At 37.8% G+C, this 16,402-nt stretch overlaps 1 protein-coding gene across 1 annotated transcript in view; it reads left to right on the top strand.

Annotated features, from left to right (window-relative positions):
* Positions 1–2,923: 2,923 nt before the first annotated feature.
* Positions 2,924–16,402, top strand: part of LOC122806001 (motile sperm domain-containing protein 1-like) — a 115,830-nt gene continuing 102,351 nt past the window's right edge. Inside the window, exon 1 of the mRNA XM_044076242.1 lies at positions 2,924–3,115. The gene's annotated coding sequence lies outside the window, so the exon portion shown is untranslated. The remainder of the gene's footprint in view (positions 3,116–16,402) is intronic.

Below are 16,402 nucleotides of genomic sequence, written 5' to 3'. Positions count from 1 at the left end.
TTCCATAGTACTACCACAGCATTATTATCGTTCACCGACTCAATTAACATAAATCGCAACAACAATACTCCCTCCTCAGCATTCTTCGTAGACCTGTCAAAAGCCTTTGACATGGTTAATCACCAACTCCTCTTACATCGCCTCAATTCCCTCTCTCTGGACAACCTCGCCCTAAGCTGGTTCACATCCTATCTTGCTAATCGCAAACAAGCAGTACTATGGGACAACCATCTCTCTGATCTTCTCCCAACCGCTATCGGAGTCCCTCAAGGCTCCATCTTAGGTCCTCTTCTGTTTTCCATTTTTATAAATGATCTTCACCTAGCCACTCCTTCATCTACTTGTATTCAATATGCTGATGACACCACCATCATTTGCTCTGCCTCTACCCAGACTGAACTTCACTCCCTTACACAAAAAACCTTCTCCACCATAGAGCAATGGTTCTCTAACCACTGTCTCCTCCTCAACCCCAAGAAAACCAAACTTCTCCTCTTTCCACCTACTCACCTATCTCCCCCTATTGATTTTACACTCACATCTAACAATGGTACCCTCATAGCTCCAGACCAAACAACAAAACTCTTGGGAATTACTATTGATAACCAACTAAAATTTGACTTTCATATCAACTCCACAATAAAACAACTAACAGAAAACTAGGTTCTCTCTACAGAATCAAATCTTTCTTAACACCTGAAGCCAGAACCACTATAGCGAGAACACACTTGATTTCCACCCTATTATATGCTTCCTCCATATACACTAATCTTTCTAAGCATAACCTCAATAAACTAGCCACATCATACAACAACATTGCCAGATTTGCAACTGCCTCTCCATATAGAACTCACCATTGTTTGAATCTAACAAAACTAGGGTGGTTGGAACTACCCCACCTTATACAATTCTATCAACTTACCATCGCCCATAAAGCCCTGCATCACCCTGAGAACACACCAATGCTCTCCACCCTCATAAAACCCTATAACAACATGAAGAACCTTCTCTCCTTTAACAAAATACAGATTCAAACTTCCCGATCAAATAATCTAGCTGGTGACTCCACATTTTCCAACTCAGTTGGCAAAATTTGGAATCAACTTCCACCAGACCTCACATCCTTGACTACAATTCCACAATTTAAAACCAAACTTAAACTCTTCCTAACCAACCACTGGCTCTGCTCTTGCTATAACCCAGGGTAACCACTTTTCTGTCTCTTATTTTTCCCTCAATCCTTTTCATCTGACCTCCCTCCCCTTTTCTTCCTACCCTAGCATATTCCACTTTCCACCTCTTAAATGTTTCTGTTACTCCCCCTTTTAAAGAGACAAAAAATTCTAAATGTTACTACTTATGCAGAAGGTAGAATCACCATAACTTAGTAAAGCATCTAAACCTATTCACCTGCTATGCCTCTAATTGTACCCTAATACCTAGACAGCCTGTAAAAGGTTTAAAGCAAATGTTTTTTTTTTATTGTATAATTGTATAATTTTGTATATTCTTAACCTGTTATGTAGTAGTTAGCGGAGCTTTTCTCCTCGGGCCTCCACTGAAAATGGGCATGTATCCAGTTGGACTAGCCCGGTTAACAAATGTAAAATAAATAAATAAATAATTAGCATCAATTTATTTCATAAAGTCATGTACTATTTTTTTTTTTTTTTTTTTTTTTTTTGGAGAAAGGGAGATATAACCTTTGGTCATACCTCTCAGCTATAACTCTCAATCTCATAGCCCAACAAATCTGGACAGAGCCTAAAATAATGGGACAACAAAGACTCAAACATGGAATCAGATTTTTAAATATTGCTCTTATAAACTTAGAAAATTGCTAGAATCATATAACTGGTGTTAGCATTTATTTTCTGGGGGATAGGAAGTCTGAAATTCAAACGCGTATGTCATTTCTAGCGACTGCAATCCTCAGTGAGCAGCCAGAAAGCCACCGCTTTGAGTAAGAACAGACTAAAATATTGAGGAAAAAAATCGCGACATTCTGCAGAAATCTAGACACTTGAAATGTATGCAGACTTAACCTTAGCGCAAGAAAGTTTGGGAAAAGTCTAAATTGGTGACAAAAGCCCAAAAATAGAGACAGATTTTAAGTACTGCCTTATAAACTTAAAAGGTTGATAGAATAAAATAATGTGTGTTAACGTACATTTTCTGAAAGCTCTGAAGTCTGAAACTCAAACGTATGTCTTTATTTAGCGACTTCAGTCCTCAATGCTTTGCCAGAAAACCACATATTTAATGTGGAAGAGACTAAAAATATGAGGCAAAATAAACATATGGACAGTCAGCAAAAATCGGGACAGTTGACAGTATGTCGATCTTATTTTTAAATGGTGTATACTTGTTTCATGTGTACAAAGCCTTTTCAAAATTTTGCGAGTGATCGGATTGGGGGGGGGAGGGGGGGGGTAAATTAAGTATCAAGATCGTAACTCCAGAAATGTGTACAACGTGTGAAAGAGGTAAATACGGCATAGGACGTGTTTTACGTCATCGGAAGACAACTGTCATCTTCACGATACAGAACACATTCGTGTACAACAAACATGCACGTCGGTCGTAAACAAGGTATATTACATGTAAGAGCCTACATAACAAAATAACTGCCAACCCTATCGCGTTTTCCACCCTACCCCTGGGAATCTGAAAAGTAAAACAGTGTGCAACTGAGTTGGTAATGACGGGCAATAAATTATTGTACTCAACATTCTGAATACCTGTAGTCCTTCCTTTACCACACACACCCCCTTTACATTGATAGTAAGTTCCGTTCTCTGGCGTCACGAAGATGGAATACAGCTTCTGGGAGAGGGGAGTAGGGCGAACCAATGGGAATAAACCGGAAGAGAGACGAGCCTATAGAAAGATGAAGTTTTTTTTTTTTTTTTTTTTTGCGTGCTATGTTCGTCGTAGAAGGAAGGTGCTTCATCAGGAGGGCAAGGGTATGTCAGGTGACCATGTAATGAATTTTTTTTTCATACAAGAAAGTGGTATCAAGAGTGACCGCTATCACTTTCGTTTCACCAGGAAATTTGAATACATCAGCAATGCTTGTACTGGTGTTTAGTGTTTGCGTAAACACTCGTTGCAGGTATGCCCGGTTTATTTGCTAGTTGTTTTACTTTAGGTTTTAAATAGATTCACGCCTCTCAAATGTACCTCATTTCGGGGAACGTTCCTCATTTGGGGGGGGGGGGGGGGGGTCTTAAAAAGTGCATGTTTCTCGAAGTTCCACATTGAAAGGGCATGTCACACGTTCAATGTTAGCAATATTTTAGCTGAAATCAGTAGTAAATAGAACTGATTCATATTATTTCATTAAATGATGTATTCTATAAGTAAAAATATCGCGTTTTAGTCATCCTGTGAGCTACCTAATTTAAGTTTTTAGTAAGCCATTAGTAAGTGTTCCACATTTTGTCCATTTGTTCCACATTATGAGAGGCAGTCAGTGTTCCTCATTTTGGAGCTGGAAGGAGAGCTATGATATAGCTTAGTGTCAAGAACAAGCTTTACATCCTTATGTTTTTCCGATGTTGTTTTTTTTTCACCTGTTTGGTTGTGTTCGTTATTTTATGCTGTATTTATTTTGTTGGGAATAGTGTTTAGACGTCAAATGAACATATGTTCATCTTTTTTGTATATCTTAAAGTTTGTATTGGTTGAAACTCATACCTCTCAAGTGTACCTCATTACGAGGACCGCTCCTCATTTGGGATCTTAAAACATTCATGTTCCTCAAAGTTCCACATTGAAAGGATCTGTCACACATTCAGTAGTGGCAGTTTTTTAATGGATGTCCGTGTAAACAGAACTGAATCATACTAATTCATTAAAATAACTATTATATGATTAAAAATATCACATTTAAACCAACCTATGAGCTTCCTAGATGAAGTTGTTAGTAAATTGTGAGTGTTCCACATTTTGCACATTTATTCCACATTATGAAAAGCAGTGTTCTTCATTTTGGTGATGGAAGGTTGAGAGTTATGGTTGAAGCTGTGCACCATGCTATTTTTTAGCGCTTTTTATTAAAGCTGACGACATTTTAGAAACTTGTATAATTCAAATGTAAGCTTTCTGCTGTCCTTATTTAAGGAACAGTTCTACCACTGGTCTTGTGGCTGTTGTTGTGCAGATGAGGTTCTGAGTGTTGGGGTTCTTGGTAGTATTAAGAATACTGTTTAAAATTACTTAACTTTCAGTACTCTGTCCCTGTAGACTTAAGTCAAACCTGCTGAGTGTATTAACAACTTTTACTCTTGTGCTCGTGGTTGGCTTTGTGTGACATAGTGCCCTATTTAAAAGGGATACACCTGCCTCCCATACACAAATCCCCAGTGTTACCACTTTGTCACATAACGTAACCTGTGTGTGTCAAGTTTTCAGTTTTTTGCACATTTTATTTTACTGCAAACTTCTCATGCATCCTTTCAGCACACCCTATCTGGGCCAGATATTACTGTAATAACTATAGGGGAAATAACTGAATTGGAACTTTATGGATTGTAAATGTTCTGAGGTGCATTTAAACTTTAACCCCCCCAAAGTCTTTGTGATCCAGTAATAGCTTGAACAAAAATAAGGAGCAAGGAAGGAAGTTCATTTTTCAAATATCCACAAGTAAATCCAACACACTTTCCACCTCACCAGGGGCGAAAATCACTAATAAAACCAAAAATAAAAAATGTGGAAAAAAACAGCACAGTGGCAGGAAAGAGACCCAGCTTTATTTGTGACTAATCACTTTCACCTTCAAATCCTAGGCATCATCAGAGTCTACTGATTTGAAGGTGAAAGCACTTAGTCACGAATAAAGCTGGTTCTCTTTCCTGCCACTGTACTGTTTTTTCCACGTTTTTTTTTTATTTTATAGTCTATTTTTTATTTTTGGTTTTCATTTTTCAAATATGCTCTTGCTTTATTTTAAACACCCTGACTGGCCATGAATGTACTATAACTGGAATAAGTAATCACATTTATCTAGGGATCTGTGTGGCTAGGTCTGTAGAAGCAAAAGGATTATAGATGGTATGAAATGCATTTTGGAGAAGCTTGCCCAACTTTTTGCCCATTGAGGGCATGAACAAAAATATGAGCAAGGAATGATTCAGTGTTTCTTTTTCTTGCATCATTTCAGCACTGGCTAACTGTCCAGGAGTGTACTGTAATAAGTGGAATAAATCAAACTAAGCTGGGGTTTGGGGTCTGCTGTGCCCGAGAAGCCATGTAGTTAGTGATACTTTGAGGTGTATTTTCCAACTTTTTGATCAGATGATGGCCTGACCAAAGATGACTTTTTTTTAACACTTTTATTATTTTTAACAAACAGCTTATTATAACATTTACATATATATAGGGAAATACAAGAATTAAAAAGACAAACTTAAAAAAAAAACATCAGAACTAGATCAACAATTTACAAAGATGTCTGCTATATGTCCAAAACTTTGTGTTCTTGAAGTAGTCTTTGTTTCACTGAATTTGTGGTTGTTGGTTTAGCAGTTAAGTTTCATCTAGGTGTTGTAATAAGTGGCGACTCAGGTAATGTTTCTATTTTCCAATATATAATCTTTTAGTATCCATAGATTATTTTTCATCACTTTACACACAGCAAAATGTAGTTATCTGATTTGATTCCATACAAATGCTTTCTAGTATCTCTTTCCATTTAGCATTATAAGCTTTGTTTAACCATAAAGTATTTTTTTATTATAGACGATAATGAATATAATTCTATGTCTGGCATACCTATACCTCCAAAGTACCAATGATTTAATCCCAATCTAGATTTGTTGCGATATCAGAGTTAAATTATTTCGTACTTTTTTAGGAGGGGGTAGTGAAAGAGATTGTATTATATGTAAAATTTTAGATAATCATTTTTATTAAAGAAAATCTTCCATGGAAAAATAGAACTTATTCCATTTATTAATAAGATTATTAATCATGTTTTTATAATTTTTCTATTGTATTCTTAATGTTTTCTGTTAATGTTATTCCTAGGTATAATTTTATCTCCCACTATATATTGGGAAATTTTTTTTCTATCATTATAGTAATTGTCAGTAAAATGTTTGTTTTATTTTGATAAGTTTAAGTCCGGATTTTTCTCTGAAAGTGTTCCATTGCTTTGGATACTGCCTTAAGCGAATGTTTATTATTTAGAGTCAGAAGAATGTCATCCGCAAATAATATCTTAGAATTTAATTTATTATCTGTATGCCTTTAATATCTGATCATGATCTTATGTAATTCGCAAATGGTTCCATAATTAAAGTGAATAATATTGATGATAGTGGATAACCTTGTTTAGTTCCCTTTCAGATATTGAATCTGATAAAAGAATTGTCATGTAGATTTATAAGTTATATGAAACAATCTTAAGAAATTGAAATCCTCTAAAACCATTAATGAATGTTTCCAGAGTCAAATGCACTGTTTGTCTAAACTCGTCAAAATTCATCATTTTGTTATTTATTTACACAATCTATTGGGGTTAATATTCATTTAATGTCAGAAGTATTCCTGTTTATTATAAATTCTGTTTGATTATTATTAATCATGAATGGCAGAATTTGTTGCATTCTTGTAGCATGTATAGCCATGAATATTTTATAATCTATGTTTAAAAGAGAGACTGGCCTATAAGAGGCATACTCAGCCTGATTTTTATCTTCCTTTAAAATTAGGGATATAAGCGTATACTTCCATGAAGGAAGAACTTTTTGTAAATCTTTAACTTTTAAAAAATACTTTATGCAATATATTTAAGGCATCTTTAGGTAGTTTATATATTTCTGGTGTCATGCCATCATTACCTTGTGCTTTATTAGGTTTTAATTTATTTATTTGATTTTTAAGTTCAGACATTAATATATGTTTAGCTAACAAATTTATTTGATGTTTTGACAATCTATTTTTAGTATTTTTAATGACATTTTTCATTTCTGTGGTTCTAATATTGAATTATATTGATACTGAAATGGAATTTAAACATTTTTAAAATCATCTATTTCAGTAATCTCTTACCAGCGGGGGAATACAACTCTTTAATATGATTAGATTTAATAAGCATTTTTTTCTAAAGGCTACTTTATGGATAGATTTTGGGTTTACGGAATAATTAACTAATTTGACCTTCTGTAGATGTATTTTTTTTGTTTTGTGTTTTAAAAAATTCCATATTTATTTTAATTCATTAATTTTTTTATCACATTGCTCTGTCCTTTTTGATTAGCCTGTTTTAGTGTAGCTATTGTTTCATGTGTCTCTAGCAAATCTTTGTCCCATTGTTTCCTTTTAAAAGTATACCAACCTATAATTTTACCATTTAAATATGCTTTTAGCACATCCCATATATAAATCTCAGCTGTACCTTCAGTATTGATTTTAATAAAGGTTTGAATTTCTTTAGGTATTTTTTAAGTCCTTTAAATTAGTTATATAAGCTAGTATTCTTTTAATAGAAATTGTATCGGTGTTAAATTTAATTTCAAATGTTATGGTGCTGTTTATGATCCAAAAGGGACATGAAACTTTTACATTGTTTAGTTTAGCTATTAAAATTATTTAAAACCTATTCTTGACTGAGTTCCATGTCTTTGTGAATGAGTATAATAAAGTGAATTTGAGATATAAAATTCATTAATATCTTTAATTTGAAATAATTCTAAAATTTGTTAATGTCTTTCCTGAAGCTGAAATCCTTAATTCATTGGTGGTGGTAGTGCCTTCATCTCTTAATATGCAAATAAAATCCGCAGCGTAGAAGTGTGTGTGTGTTGTGTCTTTAAAAAGCATACCAAGGACTGAACGTGCATATATAAATAGCAGGTACATACTATACTAAGTGCCATTTTGAAAGTGCAGCCAGAGAGTGAGCATGTAAGAATGAATGTAGCTAATTTGTATATCAGTTACGTAAGTTAAAGTTAATAAGCTTCAATCGTGATGTGTTTGAACATAATAAAGCTGCTTGAACAGAACTGACAAAGACTCGTCTATTACATCATGACTAAACGAGCGACATGGTGTCAGAACTGGGATTCCAGAGTTTGATATTCAGAGCCACAAGGTGCAGAGATAACAGTGAAGGTAAACTAAGAGAAACAAGCACAAAAAAGCCAGAAAAGAACCAAAGGTAATGAAAACTTGCACGAACAGTTTATTCTGTAAAAAAAAAAAAAAAAAAAAAAAAAAAAAACGGACTATTACAAGGGCACAAACCACATTATTAAACAAACGAGAGGCACAGAAGGTTTAATTAAATGAATTGTTTAAGATTAAGGCATTTGATAAAATGATTAGAAAAGCAAAACGTGTGTTTAAAGAAAAATGGGCATGTTTAGAGTAAAGCAAGCACAAGAATACAACAGGCATGAAAAGAGATTAAATGAGCAAAATGAATATAATAAGGGCAAAAAGGACACATTAAGCATAAATAAAGCAAGGCAATTGCATATTTTTTGACAAATTGCTGTGTTTTGGCATAGCTATGACCATGTATTGTACCAAGGGCATAACTAGAGTTATCAAAGTATCTCAGTGTGTAAAAGTTCTTCTAGTGTGTGCTTATTACTGTGCATGTGTTTCGAAGAGTTTGTGTGCAAAGTGCAACTATTTTGTAAAGTACAGTGAAAGTACAGCCATTTTGAAAAGTTTTTTTGTGCTGGGTGTGTTTATTCACAAAGTGCCACGATTAGAGTGTTGCTGGCACTGTAAGTGTGTCATGTACTGTTTATTCACAAAGTGCAGTTACTTCAAAATGTTTCTTACTTTGAGCTTCTTCTGCCCAGTTCATTTGCACAGTGCAGTTATTTGAAATGTTTTCTGCTGATAACAGGTGATTTCTTGCAGTACAGCAATTTTGAGAATATTAAAGTGCCTGAGACTTATTTCGCAAAGTTCAGTTATTCAGAGGCTTGTTGTGCTGTGTTACAAGTACTGGTATAGATTTCTTGTGTGTGTTCGTTCGTGCATATTTGCAAAATCCTTCACTGGCATGTGTTAATAAGCCAGATGGATTTCGAAAGCCCTCCCCACTTGTATTTGAGCAGAATATTGCAGAGAATTAGAGAATATTTGAGCAACAGTACAATATTTTTATACAAGCAGCTTATTCTGACAAAGATGCATGCACCAGGGCATTCATTTTGCTAAACCCAGCTGGGTCAGAGGCCATTGAAAGAGAGCATTCATTTGTGTATGCACCAGCAGTATGAGGGAGAAAGTGAAAATCGTCGTATTGTTATACAGGCAGTATTTGAAGTGCAAATTCAGGGAAATGCGCAACCCCCAGACAAATATTACATTAAAGAGACATTTGTTTTACACAAGAGATCAGAAACCAAGGGAAATGTTTGCAGCTTATATTACTGACCTGAGAAACAAAGCTAAAATGTGTCTGTTTGGTGACTTAAAATGTGACTTAATAAAGATGTACTGCCACCTATGTGGTAATTCACGGGTACATGTTTTTTTCCTAAAGGGGGATAACTATACATTTCTTGGCATTGAGCTTGAGCCCATGACTCTGTCACCAAGCATCTTTTTCTGTAAGGCCCTTTTGTAGACTATCCACATCATTTGGAGATTCAGTAATGGCTCCCAGTTTGCAGTCATCTGCGAACTTTGTTAGCCAGAGTCCCTTAGTATTGGCCTGTACTTCAGAGAAGTAGATGCCAAATAAGAGTGGTCCCAGGACTGAACCCTGAGGTACTCCACTTGTCACTTGTCTGGAGCTGGATTTGGAGTCGGCTACTTTTACAGTGTGGGTTCTGTCAGTAAGCCAGTTGGCAATCCATCGAGTGACATAGGGATTAATGCCCAGCTTAGTAAGTTTATCTATGATTCCAGAGTGAGGGAATGGTGTCAGAGGCCTTGGCAAGGTCCAGATAGGCTGTGTGGACTGCCTTACCCTCGTCCACAGCTCTGAAGACTGATTCAAAGAAGTCAATCAGGTTCAGGAGACAAGATTGGCACTTCACGAACCCAAACTGGGTGGGGTCCAGTGTTTTGAACGTTGCCAATGTCTTTGTTTATAAGTTCCATGATAATACGTTCCATGGCCTTGCAGATTAGGCTTGTCAGACTGATGGGGCGGTAGTTCCCGGGATCCAAGGTGGATCCCCCCTTGTGGAGTGGGATAACTGTAGCTGTGTGCCACTCAGTGGGCACTAAGCCTGAGGTGAGGCTATGATTAAACATGACACAGGTGAGGTGCCAGTTCATTTTGTAGTTCATGTAGTACACAGCCCGGGATGTCATCTGGTCCCATGGATGCTGTATTCTTAGCTTTGGAGAGTGCATTTTTTATCTGTGTGGCCGTTATTACCAGAATTTGGCAATCGTCCGGTATTGAGCTTGGCCATTTAGGGGGTGAGAGGGGGGTGAAGTTGGCACTGAATCCATCTGCCATGATATTGGCAATATCCTTGGGATCAGTATATTTAACGCCATTCTGTTGTAGCTCAGAGCAGATGTGAGCATTGCCATTTAGATTTTTGACATAGTTGTAGAATGCCTTGTGCTTTTTGGAATCTTTGGCAATTTTATTTTCGTAACTAGCTTTGGAGGATTTTATGAGGGATCTCAGTTTCTTACTGAGGCTGGTAAGGGAGTATTTTGCATCCTGGGATTTTCCTCTTTTCTGCAACAGTTTCTTCTTTTTGTTGTAAAGTTTGTTCATGGCGGGGGACCACCAGATTAGCTTAATGCTTTGGAGGAGAGCATCTTGGTTCTGTTTGGGATGGCATGATTCATGCATGAGTGGATGTGCTCGTACAATGCCTTAGTGTAAGACTCAGCAGTTGAACTGTCAGTTCCTGTCTGCATGGGTGTCATGAAGTTTGTAACTTCTGACTTGTAGCATGAAGTTGGCTTTGGAGAAGTTTTTTATGGAGGTTTCCTTACTGAGGGATGGGGCTGGGATATGGATGTTAAGGGTGATTAGCTTATGGTCTGACCTGACCAACGAGGGGGTGACAATAGGTGTGGAGCATCAATTTCCCATGTTGGTAATGACCAGGTCTAGGATATTGGAACCCCTGGTGGGACAAAGGATTAGTTGATTTAGGGAGTTGGAATTTATGAATTCCAAGAACAGTTGGGCAAAGGTGTTGGTAGTTTTCCCAGTTAATGGCAGGGTAGTTGAAGTCGCTCAGTATTAGGGTGTTTGGTTGTATCTTAATATTTTCCTGTATGCTTAGAAAGGTGTAGTGAGAATCTTGGGGCATGGTGGGGGATCTGTAGCAAGCTACAATTTGGATTGCAGTCTTAGTTGCATTTGGAGAATTTCAGACTCATTGTGTTGGGCAACTAGACTGGTGGTGTGAATATGGACACTCCTCAACCTTTAGTGTTTCGATCCTGGTTTTGTGGCCGAAAAGTGTGGTAAGAGTTGTAGCCTGGTATTGCAGGGGTGCTCTCTGGAGCCTTGAACCAGGTATCAGTTACTGCACAGATATCTATGTTCTCCATTTTTAGGAGTGCCTCGAGAGAGTGCATTTTGAGGTTTAGACTTCTAGCATTACCATCAGATTTTGCATGCTTGTACCTGTTACGGTGGTGGTTTTGTCCTTTGAACTTTGCCTAAAAAGGCACTATAGGGGTGGCAAGAGCCTTGGCCATTAACCTGAATCCCAGGGGCGACAGGTGCAGACCATCTCTGGCAAAGCATCGTGGTCTGTCAATCATGTCGTCCCAGGTAGACAGATACTGGATCCCCTTTGAATGACACCAGAAGCTTAGCCAATTGTTGAAATCCATCATTTTCTCCTTATATTGTGGTATCATTCTGGGTGAAGGCAGGATGCTACTCAGGGCTAGGGTCATACCTGCCTGGGCCACATGATCCGAGAGCTCTCTCATGTCTCTCTTCATGTAGTCCAGGGAGGTACGTCTCAAGTCATTCACTCCAACATGGACAATGACAGTCATATTTGTACTTGTTGTGGAGTGACTTGAGTGCATGTGTTATGTGGCAGATCCTGGCACCTGACTGTAATTTTCTCCTTGTTCAGCTTGGTGAGTGGGATGTCAGTGTGCCTGACTATAGAGTCACCTATGACTAAAATGTTAGGTACATTGTCTTGCCTTAGGGGCTATTGCTGGGTGGCACACTGGTGTTGTGAGCTATGTGACACTTTGGTTGTGATTGGTGTTTATTTGCATTTCAGCTTCGGAGGTCCTTGTTGCTTGGACAGGGTACAGTTAAGGGCCTCTGCATATGTAGATTTAGTGTTGCTATGTATGGGTGTTTGTGGTGTGGGTTTAGAAGGGTTATGCGTTGAGGTGTAGTGCGGGTGCTGACCTTCTCCTCTTGACTGTCTAGCACAATCTTGGGTGGAGAGAGCTTTGCTTCCAGTGTGGCTATGTAAGTGCATCTCTCACAGGTTGTAGTGTTGGGTGGTAGTAGAGGGTTGTCTGTGTACTTGAGAATTGCTGCATTGCCCAGATTCACCAGGTGGACAGGAGAAATCACCAGAAGCTGACCCTTGGACATGCCTGGTTTGGTGCTTTTTTTGTAAAGTATAGGAGCTTTTTTCCCTTACCTTCGCAAGCTATTTTGCAGTTATAGACTGTTGCGCCTATGATTAATTTTTCTAACAAGGAGAATTGAGTGCTTGTATCAGTTTAAGGCTTCCTAGTGCTTTTTTAGCAGGTATTAGAGCAAGTGCTAGTCACAGGGATGCTTAAAGGTAAGATGAAAAAAAAGTATCCTAAACACTGCAGTGTGCACTAGAGAAGTTTAGATGTGAAAGTAGGTTTAAGTTTTACCTGTCTAAAAAGTTAAGTTTTAGTGGGGACTCACTATTTTTAAAACAGCAAGATAAACTGAAAGGGTGTGGTCACTTTTGTATTTTGGTACTATGGAATACAGTAGGATGGCCAATAAATTTAAATAGTTGAAGGGGAGTGAATTCACAAAATAATTGTGCTTACTCACACAAGCCAGTGAAAGCAGAGAGGAAATTAGATATTTGGTTAAATTAACCTAACAGACAGGCAACTAGAAAGACAGTGGCATTTAAGAACAGAATAGTAACAGGGTGGGTGGAAAAAAAAATTCTGCATGACTCTCAAGAGACCGAGCTGTAAAAGCCCAACATTATGGAAAGAATATTTACAGGCCGAAATAATTGGACGTCCTGGTGGGTTGTTTATATATTTGTGTAACTTGGACACACAATAAAATGTATCTAGAACACAGCCTTCACTACTAAACTTCTTCTGAACACCCTTCCTGTGACAAATAACCTAATCTAACACCATTTTGTAGTAAATTCTGAAATTCCATTATAGCATCTTTGTAGATTTTATTCTATTTTCATAAGCTTCTCTATCTGATAGATGTTATAAACAGATTTTATAATACTGCTGAAAGTGCATTATAAAGAGAGATAAGGTTGGATGATGTGGGGATAGTGAATCAGGAAGTGAAACAGATTTGCAAGGAGGACGTATGGACAGCTATGAAGAGGATGAAGAATGGAAAGGCAGTTGGTCCACATGACATACCAGTGGAAGCATGGAGGTGCTTAGGAGAAATGGCAGTGGAGTTTTTAACCAGATTGTTTAATGAAATCTTGGAAAGTCAAGAGGATGCCTGAGGAGTGGAGAAAGTGTTTTGGTACCTATTTTTAAAAATAAGGTTGATGTGAAGAGCTGTAGTAACTACAGAGGGATAAAACTGATCAGTCACAGCTTGAAGTTATGGGAAAGAGTGGTAGAAGCTAGGTTAAGAAGGGAGGTGATGATTAGTGATCAGCAGTATGGTTTCATGCCGGGAAGGAGCACTACAGATGTGATGTTTGCTCTGAAAGTGTTGATGGAGAAATAGAGAAGGTCAGAAGTAGTTGCATTGTGTCTTTGTGGACTTTGAGAAAACATATGATAGGGTGCCTAGAGAGGAGTTGTGGTATTGTATGAGGAAGTCAAGAGTGGCAGAGAAGTATGTGAGTGGTACAGGATATGTATGAGGGTAGTGTGACATTGGTGAAGTTTGCAGTGGGAGTGACAGATGCGTTTAAGGTGGAGGTGGGATTACATCAAGGATCAGCTCTGAGCCCTTTCTTGTTTGCAATGGTGGTGGACAGGTTGACAGACAAGATCAGACAGGAGGCCCCATGGACTATGATGTTTGCAGATGACATTGTGATCCACAGTGAGAGTAGGGACCAGGTTGAGGAGACCCTGGAGAGGTGGAGATATGCTCTAGAGAGGAGAGGAATGAAGGTCAGCAGGACTAAGACTGTGTGTGTGTGTGTGTGTGTGTGTGTGTGTGTGTGTGTGTGAATGAGAGGGAAGATAGAGGAATGGTGATTTAGGGAGTAGAGTTGGCGAAGGTGGATGAGTTTTAAGTACTTGGGATCAACAGTTCAAAGTAATGGTGAGTGTGGAAGAGAGGTGAAGAAGAGAGTACAGGCAGGGTGGAGGAGTGTCAGGAGTGATTTGTGACGGACTGGTACCAGTAAGAGTGAAAGGGAAGGTCTACAAGAGGGTAGTGAGACCAGCTATGTTGTATGGGTTAGAGACGGTGGCATTGACAAAAAGGCAGGAGTAAGAGCTGGAAGTGGCAGAGTTAAAGATGTTAAGATTTGCAATGGGTGTGACGAGGATGGACAGGATTAGGAATCCGTATATTAGAGGGTCAGCTCAGGTTGGACGGTTTGGAGACAAAGTCAGAGGCGAGATTGCATTGGTTTGGACATGTACAGAGAAGGGATGCTGGGTATATTGGGAAAAAGATGCTAAGGATGGAGCTGCCAGGTAAGAGGAAAAGAGGAAGTTCTAAGATAAGGTTTATGGATGTGGTGAGAGAGGACATGCACGTTGTTGGTGTGACACACCAATATACAGAGGGCAGGAAGAAATGGAAACAGATGATCTGCTGTGGCGACCCATAACGGGAACAGCCAAAAGAGAAGAAGAAGTTGAAAGTGCATCATAACGATTTTTTCCTTTGTCTGCCGGCTTTATGACCAAGTCTTTCCTTTCTTTAAGTTCTTGTAAAGCTTTCCATTCATTTAACGTTAAATTATAACCAATATTATGTTTATCATATGACAAATCAATTATAACCAATATTATGTTTATCATATGACAAATCTTTACACACCCCATTTACAGCAAAGTTCAACATAGAACTAAAGTGCATAATACTTTGTTTATTATAAGGAGAACTAAACTTTTAGTAGAAATAGCAGCATCAAACAATAAGCATCATTGTGTAAATATTCTACATTGTCATCTAAATCTGAACAACAAGAATAAAAACTTTCATTCATAAATTCTGATACATCAACAAGCAAATTGTCAGCAGAATTCGTATAAAACACTTTCAAATAAAGTTTACGAACAAAGGGAAACATTTCTTGTTTTTAAAACATGTATTCGTGGTAGAACAGTAGGGATAAATTTTAGCCCGAAGTTTAAAAGAGAACTGTTCCCGAGACAAATTACAACCAGACAAATTCACAACGATATTATAGTCTTTAGCAAAACGGTCATTGCCATCTACTTCTTTTATTGAATTGCTGCTGCGACGAAAACTACGGATACACGGTTCCTTTGTTGTTACTATTGGACCCATTTCTTCCCCATTTGCAATTAAAATGTTCTTTATTATTGCACCCTTCATTCTGCAAATGGCATTCATGCTCCGTAGGTTGTTGTGCAGCAGGTAAAGGAGGATATTCGTTGTCCTCACTATCCTGGCCTGTGCTATAATCCGCACAGTATATAATATACAATATGTCGCAATTGTGTTGCCAATCCTGAGTCTAAAAGAGAAAAATGCTTAACATTTGGCCAGCACTGCCACAAGTGTAAAAATTGGAACCCTTTTCAAGTTTTGCAAATTAAGTAAACCTCACGCAGTTATAAAGGGTTACTCAAAAAAGCAAGTTGATCATAGAAAGCTGCAATTCTACTTTCTATTAGATGGTGCATCAGTAATTGGTGAAAAGGTTGATGCAGTGAATTTCTTGGCAAAGAACAAAGTATTTTGTACTGTCCAGATCGATGGTAAATCCACCAAGCTCAAAGGAGACTATGGTAAATCCACCAAGCTCAAAGTAGACACTGGTTCAAAGTGTAATGTTATATCAGCAGAAAACACTTGCTAAGGCGAGAACTAATGAATAACTCAATGTGGCTAGTAGTGCGAAACTTGTTGCTTATGGGGGTGAAGAAATTAAACCAAAGGCTTAGTAGTGCTTTCATGTTGTTTTGCTAGGAATTGGCAAAGAACAAAGTATTTTGTACTGTCCAGATCGATGGTAAATCCACCAAGCTCAAAGGAGACTATGGTAAATCCACCAAGCTCAAAGTAGACACTGGTTCAAAGTGTAATGTTATATCAGCAGAAAAC

The sequence above is a fragment of the Protopterus annectens genome, chromosome 7.part0, assembly GCF_019279795.1.
Source record: "Protopterus annectens isolate FY-2018-M chromosome 7.part0, PAN1.0, whole genome shotgun sequence".
Taxonomy (NCBI): domain Eukaryota; kingdom Metazoa; phylum Chordata; order Ceratodontiformes; family Protopteridae; genus Protopterus; species Protopterus annectens.
Note: the sequence above shows the minus strand (reverse complement) of the source record. Positions and strands in the feature narration are given on the sequence as shown.